Below are 20,620 nucleotides of genomic sequence, written 5' to 3' on the forward strand. Positions count from 1 at the left end.
AAAACTGCTTCCATGTCCTAAGTATGTGTTCAATCAAATAAAAGTGAAAAACATACAAATGTATATTATCATATAATTGATCTAAAAACCTGTGTCAGAAGTGGATTCGAACCCACGCCTCCATTCGGAGACCAGAATACTCAACACCACATTGTGGTGAAGAACACGACGTTCTTGAGTCTGGCGCCTTAGACCACTCGGCCATTCTGACAGCGCTGGAAGGAATGAGTATACGGCGTGTTCCATAAGGAGAAAAAATAAAAATAAACGCAAATGTTAAATTGACGTTTAAAATTTCTTTAGCTCAACTGTTTCAGCATATAATTAAGTTACTATATACAATTGCATAAAAAGCCAGAGGCCTGTCAAATCATCCATGTGGATTAAAACCAAAATAATCTACATTTAAACTAATGATCGGTTAGCTGAATTAAGTGTTGCTTATGTATGTTAAGCGTGATAGTATTCTTGCACCGTTATAAAATATCAGGTATATTTTATTTGAGTTGAAATTTGAATGTTGCATGTCAACGATCATCGGCGCCATGGCTTAGTGGTAAAGCGCCTGTCTAGTAAACAGGAGATCCTGGGTTCGATCCCCAGTGGTGCCTTCTTATCATCAGCTAAATTTATATTTTAAACCCCATTTAAAAGTACAGTGTTGGGGCATTTATTAATCCAATTAAAATATCATCTTCTTCATTTGCAGCGTCGCCAAACGTATAATTTTCAGCGACAATGCATTAGGTTAATTTTAAAATGTACTAACAGATTTAAACATCGGCGCCATGGCTTAGTGGCAAAGCGCCTGTCTGTAAACAGGAGATCCTGGGTTCGATCCCCAGTGGTGCCTCTTAATAGCGTTCTAGACAAACATTGCGCTAGAGCTTCTCTTTTTTTCAATTAATCGTAGGAACGTAATAGAGTATTCATGAATATATTCAATAATTATATTATGTATTTACAGTGACGTTATATACGGCCTAGGACAAAAGCCAGTGTGTTGTAAGTAAAATTTCCAGGTTTCGAAACGTAATACGCCTTTTTAAACACATAAAAATTAAAGATAGATTTATTTTACACAGCATAAACCTTTTTGACGTAATACACTGTACATACACAATACCTCTATATGTACAATCGACAGTTGAAAGTATTTAAACGAAGAAAAAATATCTTCAATCAGGCTTCTTTTTAAACTTGAACATACAGATTGTTATCGTCTCCTTTGGTTTCTAAGAGCACAGAGGAATGCAGATAATAACCGTGAAGGCTCATTTCCCACAAACAACAGGACATTGTGTTGATTCAAAAGATTATTCTACCTTTTATCGTCAGCTTTGCGCAGTGGCGGTATCGTAGCTTATGAGGTTTATCCGAGGCGCGATTATTGCTAGTTGAAAACTATTACCAATACCCCGCCCGATTGCCGTGAAATTCGACGATTGTGGCAATTTCTGAAGGGTTCTTAGGAGCCTTTATTCTTATTATTCCCTCGCGTTGTGAACTTCTATTAGTTGTCAAAATTCAGCTCGAAACAGGAGGTTTGTCGAATCCGCGTGACAATATAATGATTTTTCCCAAAACTGCTTCCATGTCCTAAGTATGTGTTCAATCAAATAAAAGTGAAAAACATACAAATGTATATTATCATATAATTGATCTAAACCCTGTGTCAGAAGTGGATTCGAACCCACGCCTCCATTCGGAGACCAGAATACTCAACACCACATTGTGGTGAAGAACACGACGTTCTTGAGTCTGGCGCCTTAGACCACTCGGCCATTCTGACAGCGCTGGAAGGAATGAGTATACGTGTTCCATAAGGAGAAAAAACAAAAATAAACGCAAATGTTAAATTGACGTTTAAAATTTCTTTAGCTCAACTGTTTCAGCATATAAATTAAGTTACTATATACAATTGCATAAAAAGCCAGAGGCCTGTCAAATCATCCATGTGGATTAAAACCAAAATAATCTACATTTAAGCTAATGATCGGTTAGCTGAATTAAGTGTTGCTTATGTATGTTAAGCGTGATAGTATTCTTGCACCGTTATAAAAATATCAGGTATATTTTATTTGAGTTGAAATTTGAATGTTGCATGTCAACGATCATCGGCGCCATGGCTTAGTGGTAAAGCGCCTGTCTAGTAAACAGGAGATCCCGGGTTCGATCCCCAGTGGTGCCTTTTTATCATCAGCTAATTTTATATTTTAAACCCCATTTAAAAGTACAGTGTTGGGGCATTTATTAATCCAATTAAAATATCATCTTCTTCATTTGCAGCGTCGCCAAACGTATAATTTTCAGCGACAATGCATTGGTTAATTTTAAAATGTACTAACAGATTTAAACATCGGCGCCATGGCTTAGTGGCAAAGCGCCTGTCTTGTAAACAGGAGATCCTGGGTTCGATCCCCAGTGGTGCCTCTTAATAGCGTTCTAGACAAACATTGCGCTAGAGCTTCTCTTTTTTTCAATTAATCGTAGGAACGTAATAGAGTATTCATGATATATTCAATAATTATATTATGTATTTACAGTGACGTTATATACGGCCTAGGACAAAAGCCAGTGTGTTGTAAGTAAAATTTCCAGGTTTCGAAAACGTAATACGCCTTTTTAAACACATAAAAATTAAAGATAGATTTATTTTACACAGCATAAACCTTTTTGACGTAATACACTGTACATACACAATACCTCTATATGTACAATCGACAGTTGAAAGTATTTAAACGAAGAAAAAATATCTTCAATCAGGCTTCTTTTTTTAAACTTGAACATACAGATTGTTATCGGTCTCCTTTGGTTTCTAAGAGCACAGAGGAATGCAGATAATAGCCGTAAAGGCTCATTTCCCACAAACAACAGGACATTGTGTCGATTCAAAAGATTACTCTACCTTTTATCGTCAGCTTTGCGCAGTGGCGGTATCGTAGCTTATGAGGTTTATACGAGGCGCGATTATTGCTAGTTGAAAACTATTACCAATACCCCGCCCAATTGCCGTGAAATTCGACGATTGTGGCAATTTCTAAAGGGTTCTTAGGAGCCTTTATTCTTATTATTCCCTCGCGTTGAAAACTTCTATTAGTTGTCAAAATTCAGCTCGAAACAGGAGGTTTGTCGAATCCGCGTGACAATATAATGATTTTTCCCAAAACTGCTTCCATGTCCTAAGTATGTGTCAATCAAATAAAAGAGAAAAACATGCAAATGTATATTATCATATAATTGATCTAAAAACCTGTGTCAGAAGTGGGATTCGAACCCACGCCTCCATTCGGAGACCAGAATACTCAACACCACATTGTGGTGAAGAACACGGCGTTCTTGAGTCTGGCGCCTTAGACCACTCGGCCATTCTGACTGCGCTCGAAGGAATGAGTATACGGCGTGTTCCATAAGGAGAAAAAATAAAAATAAACGCAAATGTTAAATTGACGTTTAAAATTTCTTTAGCTCAACTGTTTCAGCATATAAATTAAGTTACTATATACAATTGCATAAAAAGCCAGAGGCCTGTCAAATCATCCATGTGGATCAAAACCAAAATAATCTATATTTAAACTAATGATCGGTTAGCTGAATTAAGTGTTGCTTATGTATGTTAAGCGTGATAGTATTCTTGCACCGTTATAAAAATATCAGGTATATTTTATTTGAGTTGAAATTTGAATGTTGCGTGTCAACGATCATCGGCGCCATGGCTTAGTGGTAAAGCGCCTGTCTAGTAAACAGGAGATCCTGGGTTCGATCCCCAGTGGTGCCTTTTTATCATCAGCTAAATTTATATTTTAAACCCCATTTAAAAGTACAGTGTTGGAGGAGCATTTATTAATCCAATTAAAATATCATCTTCTTCATTTGCAGCGTCGCCAAACGTATAATTTTCAGCGACAATGCATTAGGTTAATTTTAAAATGTACTAACGGATTTAAACATCGGCGCCATGGCTTAGTGGCAAAGCGCCTGTCTTGTAAACAGGAGATCCTGGGTTCGATCCCAGTGGTGCCTCTTAAAAGCTTTCTAGACAAACATTGCGCTAGAGCTTCTCTTTTTTTCAATTAATCGTAGGAACGTAATAGAGTATTCATGATATATTCAATAATTATATTATCTATTTACAGTGACGTTATATAAGGCCTAGGACAAAAGCCAGTGTGTTGTAAGTAAAATTTCCAGGTTTCGAAACGTAATACGCCTTTTTAAACACATTAAAAATTAAAGATAGATTTATTTTACACAGCATAAACCTTTTTGACGTAATACACTGTACATACACAATACCTCTATATATACTATCGACAGTTGAAAGTATTTAAACGAATAAAATATCTTCAATCAGGCTTCTTTTTAAAACTTGAACATACAGATTGTTATCGGTCTCCTTTGGTTTCTAAGGGCACAGAGGAATGCAGATAATAACCGTGAAGGCTCATTTCCCACAAACAACAGTACATTGTGTTGATTCAAAAGATTATTCTACCTTTTATCGTCAGCTTTGCGCAGTGGCGGTATCGTAGCTTATGAGGTTTATCCGAGGCGCGATTATTGCTAGTTGAAAACTATTACCAATACCCCGCCCGATTGCCGTGAAATTCGACGATTGTGGCAATTTCTGAAGGGTTCTTAGGAGCGTTTATTCTTATTATTCCCTCGCGTTGAGAACTTCTATTAGTTGTCAAAATTCAGCTCGAAACAGGAGGTTTGTCGAATCCGCGTGACAGTATAATGATTTTTCCCAAAACTGCTTCCATGTCCTAAGTATGTGTTCAATCAAATAAAAGTGAAAAACATACAAATGTATATTATCATATAATTGATCTAAAAACCTGTGTCAGAAGTGGGATTCGAACCCACGCCTCCATTCGGAGACCAGAATACTCAACACCACATTGTGGTGAAGAACACGACGTTCTTGAGTCTGGCGCCTTAGACCACTCGGCCATTCTGACAGCGCTGGAAGGAATGAGTATACGGCGTGTTCCATAAGGAGAAAAAACAAAAATAAACGCAAATGTTAAATTGACGTTTAAAATTTCTTTAGCTCAACTGTTTCAGCATATAAATTAAGTTACTATACAATTGCATAAAAAGCCAGAGGCCTGTCAAATCATCCATGTGGATTAAAACCAAAATAATCTACATTTAAACTAATGATCGGTTAGCTGAATTAAGTGTTGCTTATGTATGTTAAGCGTGATAGTATTCTTGCACCGTTATAAAAATATCAGGTATATTTTATTTGAGTTGAAATTTGAATGTTGCATGTCAACGATCATCGGCGCCATGGCTTAGTGGTAAAGCGCCTGTCTAGTAAACAGGAGATCCTGGGTTCGATCCCCAGTGGTGCCTTTTTATCATCAGCTAATTTTATATTTTAAACCCCATTTAAAAGTACAGTGTTGGGGCATTTATTAATCCAATTAAAATATCATCTTCTTCATTTGCAGCGTCGCCAAACGTATAATTTTCAGCGACAATGCATTAGGTTAATTTTAAAATGTACTAACGGATTTAAACATCGGCGCCATGGCTTAGTGGCAAAGCGCCTGTCTTGTAAACAGGAGATCCTGGGTTCGATCCCCAATGGTGCCTATTAAAAGCTTTCTAGACAAACATTGCGCTAGAGCTTCTCTTTTTTCAATTAATCGTGGGAACGTAATAGAGTATTCATGAAATATTCAATAATTATATTATGTATTTACAGTAACGTTATATACGGCCTAGGACAAAAGCCAGTGTGTTGTAAGTAAAATTTCCAGGTTTCGAAACCTAACACGCCTTTTTAAACACATAAAAAATTAAAGATAGATTTATTTTACACAGCATAAACCTTTTTGACGTAATACACTGTACATACACAATACCTCTATATGTACTATCGACAGTTGAAAGTATTTAAACGAAGAAAAAATATCTTCCATCAGGCTTTTTTTAAATTTGAACATACAGATTGTTATCGGTCTCCTTCGGTTTTAAGAGCACAGAGGAATGCAGATAATAGCCGTGAAGGCTCATTTCCCACAAACAACAGGACATTGTGTCGATTCAAAAGATTATTCTACTTTTTATCGTCAGCTTTGCGCAGTGGCGGTATCGAAGCTTATGAGGTTTAACCGAGGCGCGATTATTGCTAGTTGAAAACTATTACCAATACCCCGCCCGATTGCCGTGAAATTCGACGATTGTGGCAATTTCTGAAGGGTTCTTAGGAGCGTTTATTCTTATTATTCCCTCGCGTTGAGAACTTCTGTTAGTTGTCAAAATTCAGCTCGAAACAGGAGGTTTATCGAATCCGCGTGACAATATAATTATATTTCCCAAAACTGCTTCCATGTCCTAAGTATGTGTCCAATCAAATAAAAGTGAAAAACATACAAATGTATATTATCATATAATTGATCTAAAAATCTGTGTCAGAAGTGGGATTCGAACCCACGCCTCCATTCGGAGACCAGAATACTCAACACCACATTGTGGTGAAGAACACGACGTTCTTGAGTCTGGCGCCTTAGACCACTCGGCCATTCTGACAGCGCTGGAAGGAATGAGTATACGGCGTGTTCCATAAGGAGAAAAAACAAAAATAAACGCAAATGTTAAATTGACGTTTAAAATTTCTTTAGCTCAACTGTTTCAGCATATAAACTAAGTTACTATATACAATTGCATAAAAAGCCAGAGGCCTGTCAAATCATCCATGTGGATTAAAACCAAAATAATCTACATTTAAACTAATGATCGGTTAGCTGAATTAAGTGTTGCTTATGTATGTTAAGCGTGATAGTATTCTTGCACCGTTATAAAATATCAGGTATATTTTATTTGAGTTGAAATTTGAATGTTGCATGTCAACGATCATCGGCGCCATGGCTTAGTGGTAAAGCGCCTGTCTAGTAAACAGGAGATCCTGGGTTCGATCCCCAGTGGTGCCTTTTTATCATCAGCTAATTTTATATTTTAAACCCCATTTAAAAGTACAGTGTTGGGGCATTTATTAATCCAATTAAAAATATCATCTTCTTCATTTGCAGCGTCGCCAAACGTATAATTTTCAGCGACAATGCATTAGGTTAATTTTAAAATGTACTAACGGATTTAAACATCGGCGCCATGGCTTAGTGGCAAAGCGCCTGTCTTGTAAACAGGAGATCCTGGGTTCGATCCCCAATGGTGCCTCTTAAAAGCTTTCTAGACAAACATTGCGCTAGAGCTTCTCTTTTTTTCAATTAATCGTGGGAACGTAATAGAGTATTCATGAAATATTCAATAATTATATTATGTATTTACAGTAACGTTATATACGGCCTAGGACAAAAGCCAGTGTGTTGTAAGTAAAATTTCCAGGTTTCGAAACCTAACACGCCTTTTTAAACACATAAAAAATTAAAGATAGATTTATTTTACACAGCATAAACCTTTTTGACGTAATACACTGTACATACACAATACCTCTATATGTACTATCGACAGTTGAAAGTATTTAAACGAAGAAAAAATATCTTCCATCAGGCTTCTTTTTAAATTTGAACATACAGATTGTTATCGGTCTCCTTCGGTTTTTAAGAGCACAGAGGAATGCAGATAATAGCCGTGAAGGCTCATTTCCCACAAACAACAGGACATTGTGTCGATTCAAAAGATTATTCTACTTTTTATCGTCAGCTTTGCGCAGTGGCGGTATCGAAGCTTATGAGGTTTAACCGAGGCGCGATTATTGCTAGTTGAAAACTATTACCAATACCCCGCCCGATTGCCGTGAAATTCGACGATTGTGGCAATTTCTGAAGGGTTCTTAGGAGCGTTTATTCTTATTATTCCCTCGCGTTGAGAACTTCTATTAGTTGTCAAAATTCAGCTCGAAACAGGAGGTTTGTCGAATCCGCGTGACAATATAATTATTTTTCCCAAAACTGCTTCCATGTCCTAAGTATGTGTCCAATCAAATAAAAGTGAAAAACATACAAATGTATATTATCATATAATTGATCTAAAAACCTGTGTCAGAAGTGGGATTCGAACCCACGCCTCCATTCGGAGACCAGAATACTCAACACCACATTGTGGTGAAGAACACGACGTTCTTGAGTCTGGCGCCTTAGACCACTCGGCCATTCTGACAGCGCTGGAAGGAATGAGTATACGGCGTGTTCCATAAGGAGAAAAAACAAAAATAAACGCAAATGTTAAATTGACGTTTAAAATTTCTTTAGCTCAACTGTTTCAGCATATAAATTAAGTTACTATATACAATTGCATAAAAAGCCAGAGGCCTGTCAAATCATCCATGTGGATTAAAACCAAAATAATCTACATTTAAACTAATGATCGGTTAGCTGAATTAAGTGTTGCTTATGTATGTTAAGCGTGATAGTATTCTTGCACCGTTATAAAAATATCAGGTATATTTTATTTGAGTTGAAATTTGAATGTTGCATGTCAACGATCATCGGCGCCATGGCTTAGTGGTAAAGCGCCTGTCTAGTAAACAGGAGATCCTGGGTTCGATCCCCAGTGGTGCCTTCTTATCATCAGCTAAATTTATATTTTAAACCCCATTTAAAAGTACAGTGTTGGGGCATTTATTAATCCAATTAAAATATCATCTTCTTCATTTGCAGCGTCGCCAAACGTATAATTTTCAGCGACAATGCATTAGGTTAATTTTAAAATGTACTAACGGATTTAAACATCGGCGACATGGCTTAGTGGCAAAGCGCCTGTCTTGTAAACAGGAGATCCTGGGTTCGATCCCCAGTGGTGCCTCTTAAAAGCTTTCTAGACAAACATTGCGCTAGAGCTTCTCTTTTTTTCAATTAATCGTGGGAACGTAATAGAGTATTCATGAAATATTCAATAATTATATTATGTATTTACAGTAACGTTATATACGGCCTAGGACAAAAGCCAGTGTGTTGTAAGTAAAATTTCCAGGTTTCGAAACGTAACACGCCTTTTTAAACACATAAAAAATTAAAGATAGATTTATTTTACACAGCATAAACCTTTTTGACGTAATACACTGTACATACACAATATCTCTATATGTACTATCGACAGTTGAAAGTATTTAAACGAAGAAAAAATATCTTCCATCAGGCTTCTTTTTAAATTTGAACATACAGATTTTTATCGGTCTCCTTTGGTTTTTAAGAGCACAGAGGAATGCAGATAATAGCCGTGAAGGCTCATTTCCCACAAACAACAGGACATTGTGTCGATTCAAAAGATTATTCTACTTTTTATCGTCAGCTTTGCGCAGTGGCGGTATCGAAGCTTATGAGGTTTAACCGAGGCGCGATTATTGCTAGTTGAAAACTATTACCAATACCCCGCCCGATTGCCGTGAAATTCGACGATTGTGGCAATTTCTGAAGGGTTCTTAGGAGCGTTTATTCTTATTATTCCCTCGCGTTGAGAACTTCTATTATTTGTCAAAATTCAGCTCGAAACAGGAGGTTTGTCGAATCCGCGTGACAATATAATGATTTTTCCCAAAACTGCTTCCATGTCCTAAGTATGTGTCCAATCAAATAAAAGTGAAAAACATGCAAATGTATATTATCATATAATTGATCTAAAAACCTGTGTCAGAAGTGGTATTCGAACCCTCGCCTCCATTCGGAGACCAGAATACTCAACACCACATTGTGGTGAAGAACACGACGTTCTTGAGTCTGGCGCCTTAGACCACTCGGCCATTCTGACAGCGCTGGAAGGAATGAGTATACGGCGTGTTCCATAAGGAGAAAAAACAAAAATAAACGCAAATGTTAAATTGACGTTTAAAATTTCTTTAGCTCAACTGTTTCAGCATATAAATTAAGTTACTATATACAATTGCATAAAAAGCCAGAGGCCTGTCAAATCATCCATGTGGATTAAAACCAAAATAATCTACATTTAAACTAATGATCGGTTAGCTGAATTAAGTGTTGCTTATGTATGTTAAGCGTGATAGTATTCTTGCACCGTTATAAAAATATCAGGTATATTTTATTTGAGTTGAAATTTGAATGTTGCATGTCAACGATCATCGGCGCCATGGCTTAGTGGTAAAGCGCCTGTCTAGTAAACAGGAGATCCTGGGTTCGATCCCCAGTGGTGCCTTTTTATCATCAGCTAAATTTATATTTTAAACCCCATTTAAAAGTACAGTGTTGGGGCATTTATTAATCCAATTAAAATATCATCTTCTTCATTTGCAGCGTCGCCAAACGTATAATTTTCAGCGACAATGCATTAGGTTAATTTTAAAATGTACTAACGGATTTAAACATCGGCGCCATGGCTTAGTGGCAAAGCGCCTGTCTTGTAAACAGGAGATCCTGGGTTCGATCCCCAGTGGTGCCTCTTAAAAGCTTTCTAGACAAACATTGCGCTAGAGCTTCTCTTTTTTTCAATTAATCGTGGGAACGTAATAGAGTATTCATGAAATATTCAATAATTATTTTATGTATTTACAGTGACGTTATATACGGCCTAGGACAAAAGCCAGTGTGTTGTAAGTAAAATTTCCAGGTTTCGAAACGTAATACGCCTTTTTAAACACATAAAAAATTAAAGATAGATTTATTTTACACAGCATAAACCTTTTTGTCGTAATACACTGTACATACACAATACCTCTATATGTACAATCGACAGTTGAAAGTATTTAAACGAAGAAAAAATATCTTCAATCAGGCTTCTTTTTAAACTTGAACATACAGATTGTTATCGGTCTCCTTTGGTTTCTAAGAGCACAGAGGAATGCAGATAATAGCCGTAAAGGCTCATTTCCCACAAACAACAGGACATTGTGTCGATTCAAAAGATTACTCTACCTTTTATCGTCAGCTTTGCGCAGTGGCGGTATCGTAGATTATGAGGTTTATCCGAGGCGCGATTATTGCTAGTTGAAAACTATTACCAATACCCCGCCCAATTGCCGTGAAATTCGACGATTGTGGCAATTTCTAAAGGGTTCTTAGGAGCCTTTATTCTTATTATTCCCTCGCGTTGAGAACTTCTATTATTTGTCAAAATTCAGCTCGAAACAGGAGGTTTGTCGAATCCGCGTGACAATATAATGATTTTTCCCAAAACTGCTTCCATGTCCTAAGTATGTGTCCAATCAAATAAAAGTGAAAAACATGCAAATGTATATTATCATATAATTGATCTAAAAACCTGTGTCAGAAGTGGTATTCGAACCCTCGCCTCCATTCGGAGACCAGAATACTCAACACCACATTGTGGTGAAGAACACGACGTTCTTGAGTCTGGCGCCTTAGACCACTCGGCCATTCTGACAGCGCTGGAAGGAATGAGTATACGGCGTGTTCCATAAGGAGAAAAAACAAAAATAAACGCAAATGTTAAATTGACGTTTAAAATTTCTTTAGCTCAACTGTTTCAGCATATAAATTAAGTTACTATATACAATTGCATAAAAAGCCAGAGGCCTGTCAAATCATCCATGTGGATTAAAACCAAAATAATCTACATTTAAACTAATGATCGGTTAGCTGAATTAAGTGTTGCTTATGTATGTTAAGCGTGATAGTATTCTTGCACCGTTATAAAAATATCAGGTATATTTTATTTGAGTTGAAATTTGAATGTTGCATGTCAACGATCATCGGCGCCATGGCTTAGTGGTAAAGCGCCTGTCTAGTAAACAGGAGATCCTGGGTTCGATCCCCAGTGGTGCCTTTTTATCATCAGCTAAATTTATATTTTAAACCTCATTTAAAAGTACAGTGTTGGGGCATTTATTAATCCAATTAAAATATCATCTTCTTCATTTGCAGGGTCGCCAAACGTATAATTTTCAGCGACAATGCATTAGGTTAATTTTAAAATGTACTAACGGATTTAAACATCGGCGCCATGGCTTAGTGGCAAAGCGCCTGTCTTGTAAACAGGAGATCCTGGGTTCGATCCCCAGTGGTGCCTCTTAAAAGCTTTCTAGACAAACATTGCGCTAGAGCTTCTCTTTTTTTCAATTAATCGTGGGAACGTAATAGAGTATTCATGAAATATTCAATAATTATATTATGTATTTACAGTAACGTTATATACGGCCTAGGACAAAAGCCAGTGTGTTGTAAGTAAAATGTCCAGGTTTCGAAACGTAATACGCCTTTTTAAACACATAAAAAATTAAAGATAGATTTATTTCACACAGCATAAACCTTTTTGTCGTAATACACTGTACATACACAATACCTCTATATGTACAATCGACAGTTGAAAGTATTTAAACGAAGAAAAAATATCTTCAATCAGGCTTCTTTTTAAACTTGAACATACAGATTGTTATCGGTCTCCTTTGGTTTCTAAGAGCACAGAGGAATGCAGATAATAGCCGTAAAGGCTTATTTCCCACAAACAACAGGACATTGTGTCGATTCAAAAGATTACTCTACCTTTTATCGTCAGCTTTGCGCAGTGGCGGTATCGTAGATTATGAGGTTTATCCGAGGCGCGATTATTGCTAGTTGGAAACTATTACCAATACCCCGCCCAATTGCCGTGAAATTCGACGATTGTGGCAATTTCTAAAGGGTTCTTAGGAGCCTTTATTCTTATTATTCCCTCGCGTTGAGAACTTCTATTATTTGTCAAAATTCAGCTCGAAACAGGAGGTTTGTCGAATCCGCGTGACAATATAATGATTTTTCCCAAAACTGCTTCCATGTCCTAAGTATGTGTCCAATCAAATAAAAGTGAAAAACATGCAAATGTATATTATCATATAATTGATCTAAAAACCTGTGTCAGAAGTGGTATTCGAACCCACGCCTCCATTCGGAGACCAGAATACTCAACACCACATTGTGGTGAAGAACACGACGTTCTTGAGTCTGGCGCCTTAGACCACTCGGCCATTCTGACAGCGTTGGAAGGAATGAGTATACGGCGTGTTCCATAAGGAGAAAAAACAAAAATAAACGCAAATGTTAAATTGACGTTTAAAATTTCTTTAGCTCAACTGTTTCAGCATATAAATTAAGTTACTATATACAATTGCATAAAAAGCCAGAGGCCTGTCAAATCATCCATGTGGATTAAAACCAAAATAATCTACATTTAAACTAATGATCGGTTAGCTGAATTAAGTGTTGCTTATGTATGTTAAGCGTGATAGTATTCTTGCACCGTTATAAAAATATCAGGTATATTTTATTTGAGTTGAAATTTGAATGTTGCATGTCAACGATCATCGGCGCCATGGCTTAGTGGTAAAGCGCCTGTCTAGTAAACAGGAGATCCTGGGTTCGATCCCCAGTGGTGCCTCTTAAAAGAGTTCTAGACAAAAATTGCGCTAGAGCTTCTCTTTTTTTCAATTAATCGTAGGAACGTAATAGAGTATTCATGATATATTCAATAATTATATTATGTATTTACAGTGACGTTATATACGGCCTAGGACAAAAGCCAGTGTGTTGTAAGTAAAATTTCCAGGTTTCGAAACGTAATACGCCTTTTTAAACACATAAAAAATTAAAGATAGATTTATTTTACACAGCATAAACCTTTTTGTCGTAATACACTGTACATACACAATACCTCTATATGTACAATCGACAGTTGAAAGTAATTAAACGAAGAAAAAATATCTTCAATCAGGCTTCTTTTTAAACTTGAACATACAGATTGTTATCGGTCTCCTTTGGTTTCTAAGAGCACAGAGGAATGCAGATAATAGCCGTAAAGGCTCATTTCCCACAAACAACAGGACATTGTGTCGATTCAAAAGATTACTCTACCTTTTATCGTCAGCTTTGCGCAGTGGCGGTATCGTAGATTATGAGGTTTATCCGAGGCGCGATTATTGCTAGTTGAAAACTATTACCAATACCCGGCCCAATTGCCGTGAAATTCGACGATTGTGGCAATTTCTAAAGGGTTCTTAGGAGCCTTTATTCTTATTATTCCCTCGCGTTGAGAACTTCTATTATTTGTCAAAATTCAGCTCGAAACAGGAGGTTTGTCGAATCCGCGTGACAATATAATGATTTTTCCCAAAACTGCTTCCATGTCCTAAGTATGTGTCCAATCAAATAAAAGTGAAAAACATGCAAATGTATATTATCATATAATTGATCTAAAAACCTGTGTCAGAAGTGGTATTCGAACCCACGCCTCCATTCGGAGACCAGAATACTCAACACCACATTGTGGTGAAGAACACGACGTTCTTGAGTCTGGCGCCTTAGACCACTCGGCCATTCTGACAGCGCTGGAAGGAATGAGTATACGGCGTGTTCCATAAGGAGAAAAAACAAAAATAAACGCAAATGTTAAATTGACGTTTAAAATTTCTTTAGCTCAACTGTTTCAGCATATAAATTAAGTTACTATATACAATTGCATAAAAAGCCAGAGGCCTGTCAAATCATCCATGTGGATTAAAACCAAAATAATCTACATTTAAGCTAATGATCGGTTAGCTGAATTAAGTGTTGCTTATGTATGTTAAGCGTGATAGTATTCTTGCACCGTTATAAAAATATCAGGTATATTTTATTTGAGTTGAAATTTGAATGTTGCATGTCAACGATCATCGGCGCCATGGCTTAGTGGTAAAGCGCCTGTCTAGTAAACAGGAGATCCCGGGTTCGATCCCCAGTGGTGCCTTTTTATCATCAGCTAATTTTATATTTTAAACCCCATTTAAAAGTACAGTGTTGGGGCATTTATTAATCCAATTAAAATATCATCTTCTTCATTTGCAGCGTCGCCAAACGTATAATTTTCAGCGACAATGCATTAGGTTAATTTTAAAATGTACTAACGGATTTAAACATCGGCGCCATGGCTTAGTGGCAAAGCGCCTGTCTTGTAAACAGGAGATCATGGGTTCGATCCCCAGTGGTGCCTCTTAAAAGCTTTCTAGACAAACATTGCGCTAGAGCTTCTCTTTTTTTCAATTAATCGTAGGAACGTAATAGAGTATTCATGATATATTCAATAATTATATTATGTATTTACAGTGACGTTATATACGGCCTAGGACAAAAGCCAGTGTGTTGTAAGTAAAATTTCCAGGTTTCGAAACCTAACACGCCTTTTTAAACACATAAAAAATTAAAGATAGATTTATTTTACACAGCATAAACCTTTTTGACGTAATACACTGTACATACACAATAACTCTATATGTACTATCGACAGCTGAAAGTATTTAAACGAATAAAATATCTTCAATCAGGCTTCTTTTTAAACTTGAACATACAGATTGTTATCGGTCTCCTTTGGTTTCTAAGGGCACAGAGGAATGCAGATAATAACCGTGAAGGCTCATTTCCCACAAACAACAGGACATTGTGTTGATTCAAAAGATTATTCTACCTTTTATCGTCAGCTTTGCGCAGTGGCGGTATCGTAGCTTATGAGGTTTATCCGAGGCGCGATTATTGCTGGTTGAAAACTATTACCAATACCCCGCCCGATTGCCGTGAAATTCGACGATTGTGGCAATTTCTGAAGGGTTCTCAGGAGCCTTTATTCTTATTATTCCCTCGCGTTGAGAACTTCTGTTAGTTGTCAAAATTCAGCTCGAAACAGGAGGTTTGTCGAATCCGCGTGACAATATAATGATTTTTCCCAAAACTGCTTCCATGTCCTAAGTATGTGTTCAATCAAATAAAAGTGAAAAACATACAAATGTATATTATCATATAATTGATCTAAAAACCTGTGTCAGAAGTGGGATTCGAACCCACGCCTCCATTCGGAGACCAGAATACTCAACACCACATTGTGGTGAAGAACACGACGTTCTTGAGTCTGGCGCCTTAGACCACTCGGCCATTCTGACAGCGCTGGAAGGAATGAGTATACGGCGTGTTCCATAAGGAGAAAAAATAAAAATAAACGCAAATGTTAAATTGACGTTTAAAATTTCTTTAGCTCAACTGTTTCAGCATATAAATTAAGTTACTATATACAATTGCATAAAAAGCCAGAGGCCTGTCAAATCATCCATGTGGATTAAAACCAAAATAATCTACATTTAAACTAATGATCGGTTAGCTGAATTAAGTGTTGCTTATGTATGTTAAGCGTGATAGTATTCTTGCACCGTTATAAAAATATCAGGTATATTTTATTTGAGTTGAAATTTGAATGTTGCATGTCAACGATCATCGGCGCCATGGCTTAGTGGTAAAGCGCCTGTCTAGTAAACAGGAGATCCTGGGTTCGATCCCCAGTGGTGCCTTCTTATCATCAGCTAAATTTATATTTTAAACCCCATTTAAAAGTACAGTGTTGGGGCATTTATTAATCCAATTAAAATATCATCTTCTTCATTTGCAGCGTCGCCAAACGTATAATTTTCAGCGACAATGCATTAGGTTAATTTTAAAATGTACTAACAGATTTAAACATCGGCGCCATGGCTTAGTGGCAAAGCGCCTGTCTTGTAAACAGGAGATCCTGGGTTCGATCCCCAGTGGTGCCTCTTAATAGCGTTCTAGACAAACATTGCGCTAGAGCTTCTCTTTTTTTCAATTAATCGTAGGAACGTAATAGAGTATTCATGATATATTCAATAATTATATTATGTATTTACAGTGACGTTATATACGGCCTAGGACAAAAGCCAGTGTGTTGTAAGTAAAATTTCCAGGTTTCGAAACGTAATACGCCTTTTTAAACACATAAAAAATTAAAGATAGATTTATTTTACACAGCATAAACCTTTTTGACGTAATACACTGTACATACACAATACCTCTATATGTACAATCGACAGTTGAAAGTATTTAAACGAAGAAAAAATATCTTCAATCAGGCTTCTTTTTAAACTTGAACATACAGATTGTTATCGGTCTCCTTTGGTTTCTAAGAGCACAGAGGAATGCAGATAATAACCGTGAAGGCTCATTTCCCACAAACAACAGGACATTGTGTTGATTCAAAAGATTATTCTACCTTTTATCGTCAGCTTTGCGCAGTGGCGGTATCGTAGCTTATGAGGTTTATCCGAGGCGCGATTATTGCTAGTTGAAAACTATTACCAATACCCCGCCCGATTGCCGTGAAATTCGACGATTGTGGCAATTTCTGAAGGGTTCTTAGGAGCCTTTATTCTTATTATTCCCTCGCGTTGTGAACTTCTATTAGTTGTCAAAATTCAGCTCGAAACAGGAGGTTTGTCGAATCCGCGTGACAATATAATGATTTTTCCCAAAACTGCTTCCATGTCCTAAGTATGTGTTCAATCAAATAAAAGTGAAAAACATACAAATGTATATTATCATATAATTGATCTAAACACCTGTGTCAGAAGTGGGATTCGAACCCACGCCTCCATTCGGAGACCAGAATACTCAACACCACATTGTGGTGAAGAACACGACGTTCTTGAGTCTGGCGCCTTAGACCACTCGGCCATTCTGACAGCGCTGGAAGGAATGAGTATACGTGTTCCATAAGGAGAAAAAACAAAAATAAACGCAAATGTTAAATTGACGTTTAAAATTTCTTTAGCTCAACTGTTTCAGCATATAAATTAAGTTACTATATACAATTGCATAAAAAGCCAGAAGCCTGTCAAATCATCCATGTGGATTAAAACCAAAATAATCTACATTTAAGCTAATGATCGGTTAGCTGAATTAAGTGTTGCTTATGTATGTTAAGCGTGATAGTATTCTTGCACCGTTATAAAAATATCAGGTATATTTTATTTGAGTTGAAATTTGAATGTTGCATGTCAACGATCATCGGCGCCATGGCTTAGTGGTAAAGCGCCTGTCTAGTAAACAGGAGATCCCGGGTTCGATCCCCAGTGGTGCCTTTTTATCATCAGCTAATTTTATATTTTAAACCCCATTTAAAAGTACAGTGTTGGGGCATTTATTAATCCAATTAAAATATCATCTTCTTCATTTGCAGCGTCGCCAAACGTATAATTTTCAGCGACAATGCATTAGGTTAATTTTAAAATGTACTAACAGATTTAAACATCGGCGCCATGGCTTAGTGGCAAAGCGCCTGTCTTGTAAACAGGAGATCCTGGGTTCGATCCCCAGTGGTGCCTCTTAATAGCGTTCTAGACAAACATTGCGCTAGAGCTTCTCTTTTTTTCAATTAATCGTAGGAACGTAATAGAGTATTCATGATATATTCAATAATTATATTATGTATTTACAGTGACGTTATATACGGCCTAGGACAAAAGCCAGTGTGTTGTAAGTAAAATTTCCAGGTTTCGAAACGTAATACGCCTTTTTAAACACATAAAAAATTAAAGATAGATTTATTTTACACAGCATAAACCTTTTTGACGTAATACACTGTACATACACAATACCTCTATATGTACAATCGACAGTTGAAAGTATTTAAACGAAGAAAAAATATCTTCAATCAGGCTTCTTTTTAAACTTGAACATACAGATTGTTATCGGTCTCCTTTGGTTTCTAAGAGCACAGAGGAATGCAGATAATAGCCGTAAAGGCTCATTTCCCACAAACAACAGGACATTGTGTCGATTCAAAAGATTACTCTACCTTTTATCGTCAGCTTTGCGCAGTGGCGGTATCGTAGCTTATGAGGTTTATACGAGGCGCGATTATTGCTAGTTGAAAACTATTACCAATACCCCGCCCAATTGCCGTGAAATTCGACGATTGTGGCAATTTCTAAAGGGTTCTTAGGAGCCTTTATTCTTATTATTCCCTCGCGTTGAAAACTTCTATTAGTTGTCAAAATTCAGCTCGAAACAGGAGGTTTGTCGAATCCGCGTGACAATATAATGATTTTTCCCAAAACTGCTTCCATGTCCTAAGTATGTGTCCAATCAAATAAAAGAGAAAAACATGCAAATGTATATTATCATATAATTGATCTAAAAACCTGTGTCAGAAGTGGGATTCGAACCCACGCCTCCATTCGGAGACCAGAATACTCAACACCACATTGTGGTGAAGAACACGGCGTTCTTGAGTCTGGCGCCTTAGACCACTCGGCCATTCTGACTGCGCTCGAAGGAATGAGTATACGGCGTGTTCCATAAGGAGAAAAAATAAAAATAAACGCAAATGTTAAATTGACGTTTAAAATTTCTTTAGCTCAACTGTTTCAGCATATAAATTAAGTTACTATATACAATTGCATAAAAAGCCAGAGGCCTGTCAAATCATCCATGTGGATCAAAACCAAAATAATCTATATTTAAACTAATGATCGGTTAGCTGAATTAAGTGTTGCTTATGTATGTTAAGCGTGATAGTATTCTTGCACCGTTATAAAAATATCAGGTATATTTTATTTGAGTTGAAATTTGAATGTTGCGTGCACTGTAAAAAAAGTTCAATCAAATTTCAATCAAATCCGCTCAACACCAAATTTTGACGCAAAATTTTTGAATCAAGTGCTTGACGCAATTTTTTAAATCAAATTTACGTCAAAATTTCGCTCGGTTTCAGCGATTTTTTAGCATTAAAATGGGCCGATCTCAATCAAATTTTGATTTAAACTTGATTTGTATGAAAAATTCTACATATATATTTCTGGGGTGAAAAATGTTTGTTTTGTATTTTTTATTTAATTGGCACAGCATACACAAGTTATTATAAACACTGCAGATAAAGTGTTGACGTGGAAAATTATACGCAATGAAAGACAACAAATAGGAAGGAACATAAAACACAACAAAAGATAGGTCAAAACGTCGTATTCCCAGGGGTATTGCTGAGGCATGAAGTAGTAAAGCTCGCAGATAAGAAATTCTCTCCTTTATTAAACGTTGAACGGACTTCTCCCTCATAAACGTTTCCACTTGACATCACATTCAGTCTGTAATGAAAGCAGCAAGTTAAATGAATAAGTCCACACACCCTTTCCGACAAAAGTTTACTTGATACTCACCAATTTGAATTAACGACGTTCTAATTTTCACATTCCCTGTTGACGGTAATTCATTCGTATAAACGATGGTAGTTCGGAAAATCAGTTGTCGTGACGCCTAAGTCTAAAAACATAAAATATGGTTTTATATTTGGATGCTATTACATAATGCTATGTCCACTTTGTATATAAAAACACAAATGCATACTTATCTTTTATGGTAAGCAACGTGCGCTCGTCATCTTTCTTCAGTAGAGTTGTAATATATGACCCATTTTGAAATCTTATCGTCGATAGTTGAATTTATAATGGTGTTGCTTCACATTAGAGTGCTGTTAATTAAACAAAAGATATAGTAAGTGTGTAAGACCATACCGTTGTAAATGGTATTAAAATTGCTCACCTTTAGCTTCTGACGATTTTTCATTTCGTGTTTTACTGTGACTTTTATTTAAGACTTACTGACCGATGTTGCGTCTGCATTGTTATTTTTCTCATCTTACTTAAGCGATATTACACCTGATTCCTCTTAGAATTAAGTAACACTTCCACAGTCTAAAGACTTTGTTCAAGACCGTTTAAAATTTGGCGCGCTCCCGCGTGACGTAATAAGGGCGAGAAGAAGTGAGTGACTCTCTCGCGTCGCTCCTCTGAATCAAATTTTGATGTAAGTCCGAGAGCGATTCTCTCGAATCTAGACGTTTGACGCGAATTTGATTCGGGAAACTGCGTGCCTATAGTTAAGGCCGTGAAACG

General features: G+C 36.8%; 1 long non-coding RNA gene and 47 other non-coding genes across 49 annotated transcripts; 34 read left to right on the forward strand and 14 right to left on the reverse strand.

Annotated features, from left to right (window-relative positions):
• Positions 1–92: 92 nt before the first annotated feature.
• On the reverse strand, positions 93–211 carry Trnal-caa (transfer RNA leucine (anticodon CAA)). The gene is made up of 2 exons: positions 174–211; positions 93–137 (listed from the first exon to the last, which is right to left on the reverse strand). It is a non-coding gene; the product is annotated as a tRNA-Leu (tRNA).
• Positions 212–539: 328 nt separating this feature from the next.
• Positions 540–611, forward strand: Trnat-agu (transfer RNA threonine (anticodon AGU)). The gene has a single exon. It is a non-coding gene; the product is annotated as a tRNA-Thr (tRNA).
• Positions 612–1,336: 725 nt separating this feature from the next.
• Positions 1,337–1,476, forward strand: LOC149723302 (U4 spliceosomal RNA). The gene has a single exon (XR_016386987.1). It is a non-coding gene; the product is annotated as a U4 spliceosomal RNA (small nuclear RNA).
• A 197-nt stretch (positions 1,477–1,673) lies between these two features.
• On the reverse strand, positions 1,674–1,792 carry Trnal-caa (transfer RNA leucine (anticodon CAA)). The gene is made up of 2 exons: positions 1,755–1,792; positions 1,674–1,718 (listed from the first exon to the last, which is right to left on the reverse strand). It is a non-coding gene; the product is annotated as a tRNA-Leu (tRNA).
• A 327-nt stretch (positions 1,793–2,119) lies between these two features.
• Positions 2,120–2,191, forward strand: Trnat-agu (transfer RNA threonine (anticodon AGU)). Its single transcript has one exon. It is a non-coding gene; the product is annotated as a tRNA-Thr (tRNA).
• Positions 2,192–2,361: 170 nt separating this feature from the next.
• Trnat-ugu (transfer RNA threonine (anticodon UGU)) lies at positions 2,362–2,433 on the forward strand. The gene has a single exon. It is a non-coding gene; the product is annotated as a tRNA-Thr (tRNA).
• Positions 2,434–2,919: 486 nt separating this feature from the next.
• Positions 2,920–3,059, forward strand: LOC149723306 (U4 spliceosomal RNA). Its single transcript, XR_016387012.1, has one exon. It is a non-coding gene; the product is annotated as a U4 spliceosomal RNA (small nuclear RNA).
• A 197-nt stretch (positions 3,060–3,256) lies between these two features.
• On the reverse strand, positions 3,257–3,376 carry Trnal-caa (transfer RNA leucine (anticodon CAA)). The gene is made up of 2 exons: positions 3,339–3,376; positions 3,257–3,302 (listed from the first exon to the last, which is right to left on the reverse strand). It is a non-coding gene; the product is annotated as a tRNA-Leu (tRNA).
• A 330-nt stretch (positions 3,377–3,706) lies between these two features.
• Positions 3,707–3,778, forward strand: Trnat-agu (transfer RNA threonine (anticodon AGU)). Its single transcript has one exon. It is a non-coding gene; the product is annotated as a tRNA-Thr (tRNA).
• A 174-nt stretch (positions 3,779–3,952) lies between these two features.
• Trnat-ugu (transfer RNA threonine (anticodon UGU)) lies at positions 3,953–4,023 on the forward strand. The gene has a single exon. It is a non-coding gene; the product is annotated as a tRNA-Thr (tRNA).
• A 483-nt stretch (positions 4,024–4,506) lies between these two features.
• On the forward strand, positions 4,507–4,646 carry LOC149723310 (U4 spliceosomal RNA). Its single transcript, XR_016386998.1, has one exon. It is a non-coding gene; the product is annotated as a U4 spliceosomal RNA (small nuclear RNA).
• Positions 4,647–4,844: 198 nt separating this feature from the next.
• On the reverse strand, positions 4,845–4,964 carry Trnal-caa (transfer RNA leucine (anticodon CAA)). Its single transcript has 2 exons — positions 4,927–4,964; positions 4,845–4,890 (listed from the first exon to the last, which is right to left on the reverse strand). It is a non-coding gene; the product is annotated as a tRNA-Leu (tRNA).
• A 328-nt stretch (positions 4,965–5,292) lies between these two features.
• Trnat-agu (transfer RNA threonine (anticodon AGU)) lies at positions 5,293–5,364 on the forward strand. Its single transcript has one exon. It is a non-coding gene; the product is annotated as a tRNA-Thr (tRNA).
• Positions 5,365–5,535: 171 nt separating this feature from the next.
• Positions 5,536–5,607, forward strand: Trnat-ugu (transfer RNA threonine (anticodon UGU)). Its single transcript has one exon. It is a non-coding gene; the product is annotated as a tRNA-Thr (tRNA).
• A 481-nt stretch (positions 5,608–6,088) lies between these two features.
• LOC149723314 (U4 spliceosomal RNA) lies at positions 6,089–6,228 on the forward strand. The gene has a single exon (XR_016386993.1). It is a non-coding gene; the product is annotated as a U4 spliceosomal RNA (small nuclear RNA).
• A 198-nt stretch (positions 6,229–6,426) lies between these two features.
• Trnal-caa (transfer RNA leucine (anticodon CAA)) lies at positions 6,427–6,546 on the reverse strand. The gene is made up of 2 exons: positions 6,509–6,546; positions 6,427–6,472 (listed from the first exon to the last, which is right to left on the reverse strand). It is a non-coding gene; the product is annotated as a tRNA-Leu (tRNA).
• Positions 6,547–6,875: 329 nt separating this feature from the next.
• Trnat-agu (transfer RNA threonine (anticodon AGU)) lies at positions 6,876–6,947 on the forward strand. Its single transcript has one exon. It is a non-coding gene; the product is annotated as a tRNA-Thr (tRNA).
• A 172-nt stretch (positions 6,948–7,119) lies between these two features.
• Trnat-ugu (transfer RNA threonine (anticodon UGU)) lies at positions 7,120–7,191 on the forward strand. The gene has a single exon. It is a non-coding gene; the product is annotated as a tRNA-Thr (tRNA).
• A 484-nt stretch (positions 7,192–7,675) lies between these two features.
• LOC149723318 (U4 spliceosomal RNA) lies at positions 7,676–7,815 on the forward strand. Its single transcript, XR_016386994.1, has one exon. It is a non-coding gene; the product is annotated as a U4 spliceosomal RNA (small nuclear RNA).
• Positions 7,816–8,013: 198 nt separating this feature from the next.
• Positions 8,014–8,133, reverse strand: Trnal-caa (transfer RNA leucine (anticodon CAA)). Its single transcript has 2 exons — positions 8,096–8,133; positions 8,014–8,059 (listed from the first exon to the last, which is right to left on the reverse strand). It is a non-coding gene; the product is annotated as a tRNA-Leu (tRNA).
• Positions 8,134–8,463: 330 nt separating this feature from the next.
• On the forward strand, positions 8,464–8,535 carry Trnat-agu (transfer RNA threonine (anticodon AGU)). The gene has a single exon. It is a non-coding gene; the product is annotated as a tRNA-Thr (tRNA).
• Positions 8,536–8,706: 171 nt separating this feature from the next.
• On the forward strand, positions 8,707–8,778 carry Trnat-ugu (transfer RNA threonine (anticodon UGU)). The gene has a single exon. It is a non-coding gene; the product is annotated as a tRNA-Thr (tRNA).
• Positions 8,779–9,262: 484 nt separating this feature from the next.
• On the forward strand, positions 9,263–9,402 carry LOC149723322 (U4 spliceosomal RNA). The gene has a single exon (XR_016386995.1). It is a non-coding gene; the product is annotated as a U4 spliceosomal RNA (small nuclear RNA).
• Positions 9,403–9,600: 198 nt separating this feature from the next.
• Trnal-caa (transfer RNA leucine (anticodon CAA)) lies at positions 9,601–9,720 on the reverse strand. The gene is made up of 2 exons: positions 9,683–9,720; positions 9,601–9,646 (listed from the first exon to the last, which is right to left on the reverse strand). It is a non-coding gene; the product is annotated as a tRNA-Leu (tRNA).
• A 330-nt stretch (positions 9,721–10,050) lies between these two features.
• Trnat-agu (transfer RNA threonine (anticodon AGU)) lies at positions 10,051–10,122 on the forward strand. Its single transcript has one exon. It is a non-coding gene; the product is annotated as a tRNA-Thr (tRNA).
• Positions 10,123–10,293: 171 nt separating this feature from the next.
• On the forward strand, positions 10,294–10,365 carry Trnat-ugu (transfer RNA threonine (anticodon UGU)). The gene has a single exon. It is a non-coding gene; the product is annotated as a tRNA-Thr (tRNA).
• Positions 10,366–10,849: 484 nt separating this feature from the next.
• LOC149723326 (U4 spliceosomal RNA) lies at positions 10,850–10,989 on the forward strand. The gene has a single exon (XR_016387006.1). It is a non-coding gene; the product is annotated as a U4 spliceosomal RNA (small nuclear RNA).
• A 198-nt stretch (positions 10,990–11,187) lies between these two features.
• Positions 11,188–11,307, reverse strand: Trnal-caa (transfer RNA leucine (anticodon CAA)). Its single transcript has 2 exons — positions 11,270–11,307; positions 11,188–11,233 (listed from the first exon to the last, which is right to left on the reverse strand). It is a non-coding gene; the product is annotated as a tRNA-Leu (tRNA).
• Positions 11,308–11,637: 330 nt separating this feature from the next.
• Trnat-agu (transfer RNA threonine (anticodon AGU)) lies at positions 11,638–11,709 on the forward strand. The gene has a single exon. It is a non-coding gene; the product is annotated as a tRNA-Thr (tRNA).
• Positions 11,710–11,880: 171 nt separating this feature from the next.
• Trnat-ugu (transfer RNA threonine (anticodon UGU)) lies at positions 11,881–11,952 on the forward strand. Its single transcript has one exon. It is a non-coding gene; the product is annotated as a tRNA-Thr (tRNA).
• A 484-nt stretch (positions 11,953–12,436) lies between these two features.
• On the forward strand, positions 12,437–12,576 carry LOC149723330 (U4 spliceosomal RNA). The gene has a single exon (XR_016387016.1). It is a non-coding gene; the product is annotated as a U4 spliceosomal RNA (small nuclear RNA).
• A 198-nt stretch (positions 12,577–12,774) lies between these two features.
• Positions 12,775–12,894, reverse strand: Trnal-caa (transfer RNA leucine (anticodon CAA)). Its single transcript has 2 exons — positions 12,857–12,894; positions 12,775–12,820 (listed from the first exon to the last, which is right to left on the reverse strand). It is a non-coding gene; the product is annotated as a tRNA-Leu (tRNA).
• A 330-nt stretch (positions 12,895–13,224) lies between these two features.
• Positions 13,225–13,296, forward strand: Trnat-agu (transfer RNA threonine (anticodon AGU)). The gene has a single exon. It is a non-coding gene; the product is annotated as a tRNA-Thr (tRNA).
• A 484-nt stretch (positions 13,297–13,780) lies between these two features.
• LOC149723333 (U4 spliceosomal RNA) lies at positions 13,781–13,920 on the forward strand. Its single transcript, XR_016387017.1, has one exon. It is a non-coding gene; the product is annotated as a U4 spliceosomal RNA (small nuclear RNA).
• A 198-nt stretch (positions 13,921–14,118) lies between these two features.
• Trnal-caa (transfer RNA leucine (anticodon CAA)) lies at positions 14,119–14,238 on the reverse strand. Its single transcript has 2 exons — positions 14,201–14,238; positions 14,119–14,164 (listed from the first exon to the last, which is right to left on the reverse strand). It is a non-coding gene; the product is annotated as a tRNA-Leu (tRNA).
• A 330-nt stretch (positions 14,239–14,568) lies between these two features.
• On the forward strand, positions 14,569–14,640 carry Trnat-agu (transfer RNA threonine (anticodon AGU)). Its single transcript has one exon. It is a non-coding gene; the product is annotated as a tRNA-Thr (tRNA).
• A 171-nt stretch (positions 14,641–14,811) lies between these two features.
• On the forward strand, positions 14,812–14,883 carry Trnat-ugu (transfer RNA threonine (anticodon UGU)). The gene has a single exon. It is a non-coding gene; the product is annotated as a tRNA-Thr (tRNA).
• Positions 14,884–15,365: 482 nt separating this feature from the next.
• LOC149723337 (U4 spliceosomal RNA) lies at positions 15,366–15,505 on the forward strand. The gene has a single exon (XR_016386991.1). It is a non-coding gene; the product is annotated as a U4 spliceosomal RNA (small nuclear RNA).
• A 198-nt stretch (positions 15,506–15,703) lies between these two features.
• On the reverse strand, positions 15,704–15,823 carry Trnal-caa (transfer RNA leucine (anticodon CAA)). The gene is made up of 2 exons: positions 15,786–15,823; positions 15,704–15,749 (listed from the first exon to the last, which is right to left on the reverse strand). It is a non-coding gene; the product is annotated as a tRNA-Leu (tRNA).
• Positions 15,824–16,153: 330 nt separating this feature from the next.
• On the forward strand, positions 16,154–16,225 carry Trnat-agu (transfer RNA threonine (anticodon AGU)). Its single transcript has one exon. It is a non-coding gene; the product is annotated as a tRNA-Thr (tRNA).
• A 171-nt stretch (positions 16,226–16,396) lies between these two features.
• Positions 16,397–16,468, forward strand: Trnat-ugu (transfer RNA threonine (anticodon UGU)). Its single transcript has one exon. It is a non-coding gene; the product is annotated as a tRNA-Thr (tRNA).
• Positions 16,469–16,952: 484 nt separating this feature from the next.
• On the forward strand, positions 16,953–17,092 carry LOC149723341 (U4 spliceosomal RNA). Its single transcript, XR_016387011.1, has one exon. It is a non-coding gene; the product is annotated as a U4 spliceosomal RNA (small nuclear RNA).
• A 198-nt stretch (positions 17,093–17,290) lies between these two features.
• Trnal-caa (transfer RNA leucine (anticodon CAA)) lies at positions 17,291–17,410 on the reverse strand. The gene is made up of 2 exons: positions 17,373–17,410; positions 17,291–17,336 (listed from the first exon to the last, which is right to left on the reverse strand). It is a non-coding gene; the product is annotated as a tRNA-Leu (tRNA).
• Positions 17,411–17,737: 327 nt separating this feature from the next.
• Trnat-agu (transfer RNA threonine (anticodon AGU)) lies at positions 17,738–17,809 on the forward strand. The gene has a single exon. It is a non-coding gene; the product is annotated as a tRNA-Thr (tRNA).
• Positions 17,810–17,980: 171 nt separating this feature from the next.
• Positions 17,981–18,052, forward strand: Trnat-ugu (transfer RNA threonine (anticodon UGU)). The gene has a single exon. It is a non-coding gene; the product is annotated as a tRNA-Thr (tRNA).
• A 484-nt stretch (positions 18,053–18,536) lies between these two features.
• On the forward strand, positions 18,537–18,676 carry LOC149723345 (U4 spliceosomal RNA). The gene has a single exon (XR_016387013.1). It is a non-coding gene; the product is annotated as a U4 spliceosomal RNA (small nuclear RNA).
• Positions 18,677–18,874: 198 nt separating this feature from the next.
• Trnal-caa (transfer RNA leucine (anticodon CAA)) lies at positions 18,875–18,994 on the reverse strand. The gene is made up of 2 exons: positions 18,957–18,994; positions 18,875–18,920 (listed from the first exon to the last, which is right to left on the reverse strand). It is a non-coding gene; the product is annotated as a tRNA-Leu (tRNA).
• A 548-nt stretch (positions 18,995–19,542) lies between these two features.
• On the reverse strand, positions 19,543–20,580 carry LOC149723347 (uncharacterized). 2 transcript variants are annotated; one of them, XR_016386986.1, is made up of 3 exons: positions 20,268–20,580; positions 19,886–20,196; positions 19,543–19,813 (listed from the first exon to the last, which is right to left on the reverse strand). It is a non-coding gene; the product is annotated as an uncharacterized LOC149723347 (long non-coding RNA). The 2 variants fall into 2 exon arrangements; XR_016386985.1 differs by having other exon boundaries at positions 19,886–20,580.
• Between the last annotated feature and the right edge of the window lie 40 nt (positions 20,581–20,620).

Source organism: Ciona robusta, unplaced genomic scaffold (assembly GCF_009617815.1).
Source record: "Ciona robusta unplaced genomic scaffold, ASM961781v2 AP042750.1".
Taxonomy (NCBI): domain Eukaryota; kingdom Metazoa; phylum Chordata; class Ascidiacea; order Phlebobranchia; family Cionidae; genus Ciona; species Ciona robusta.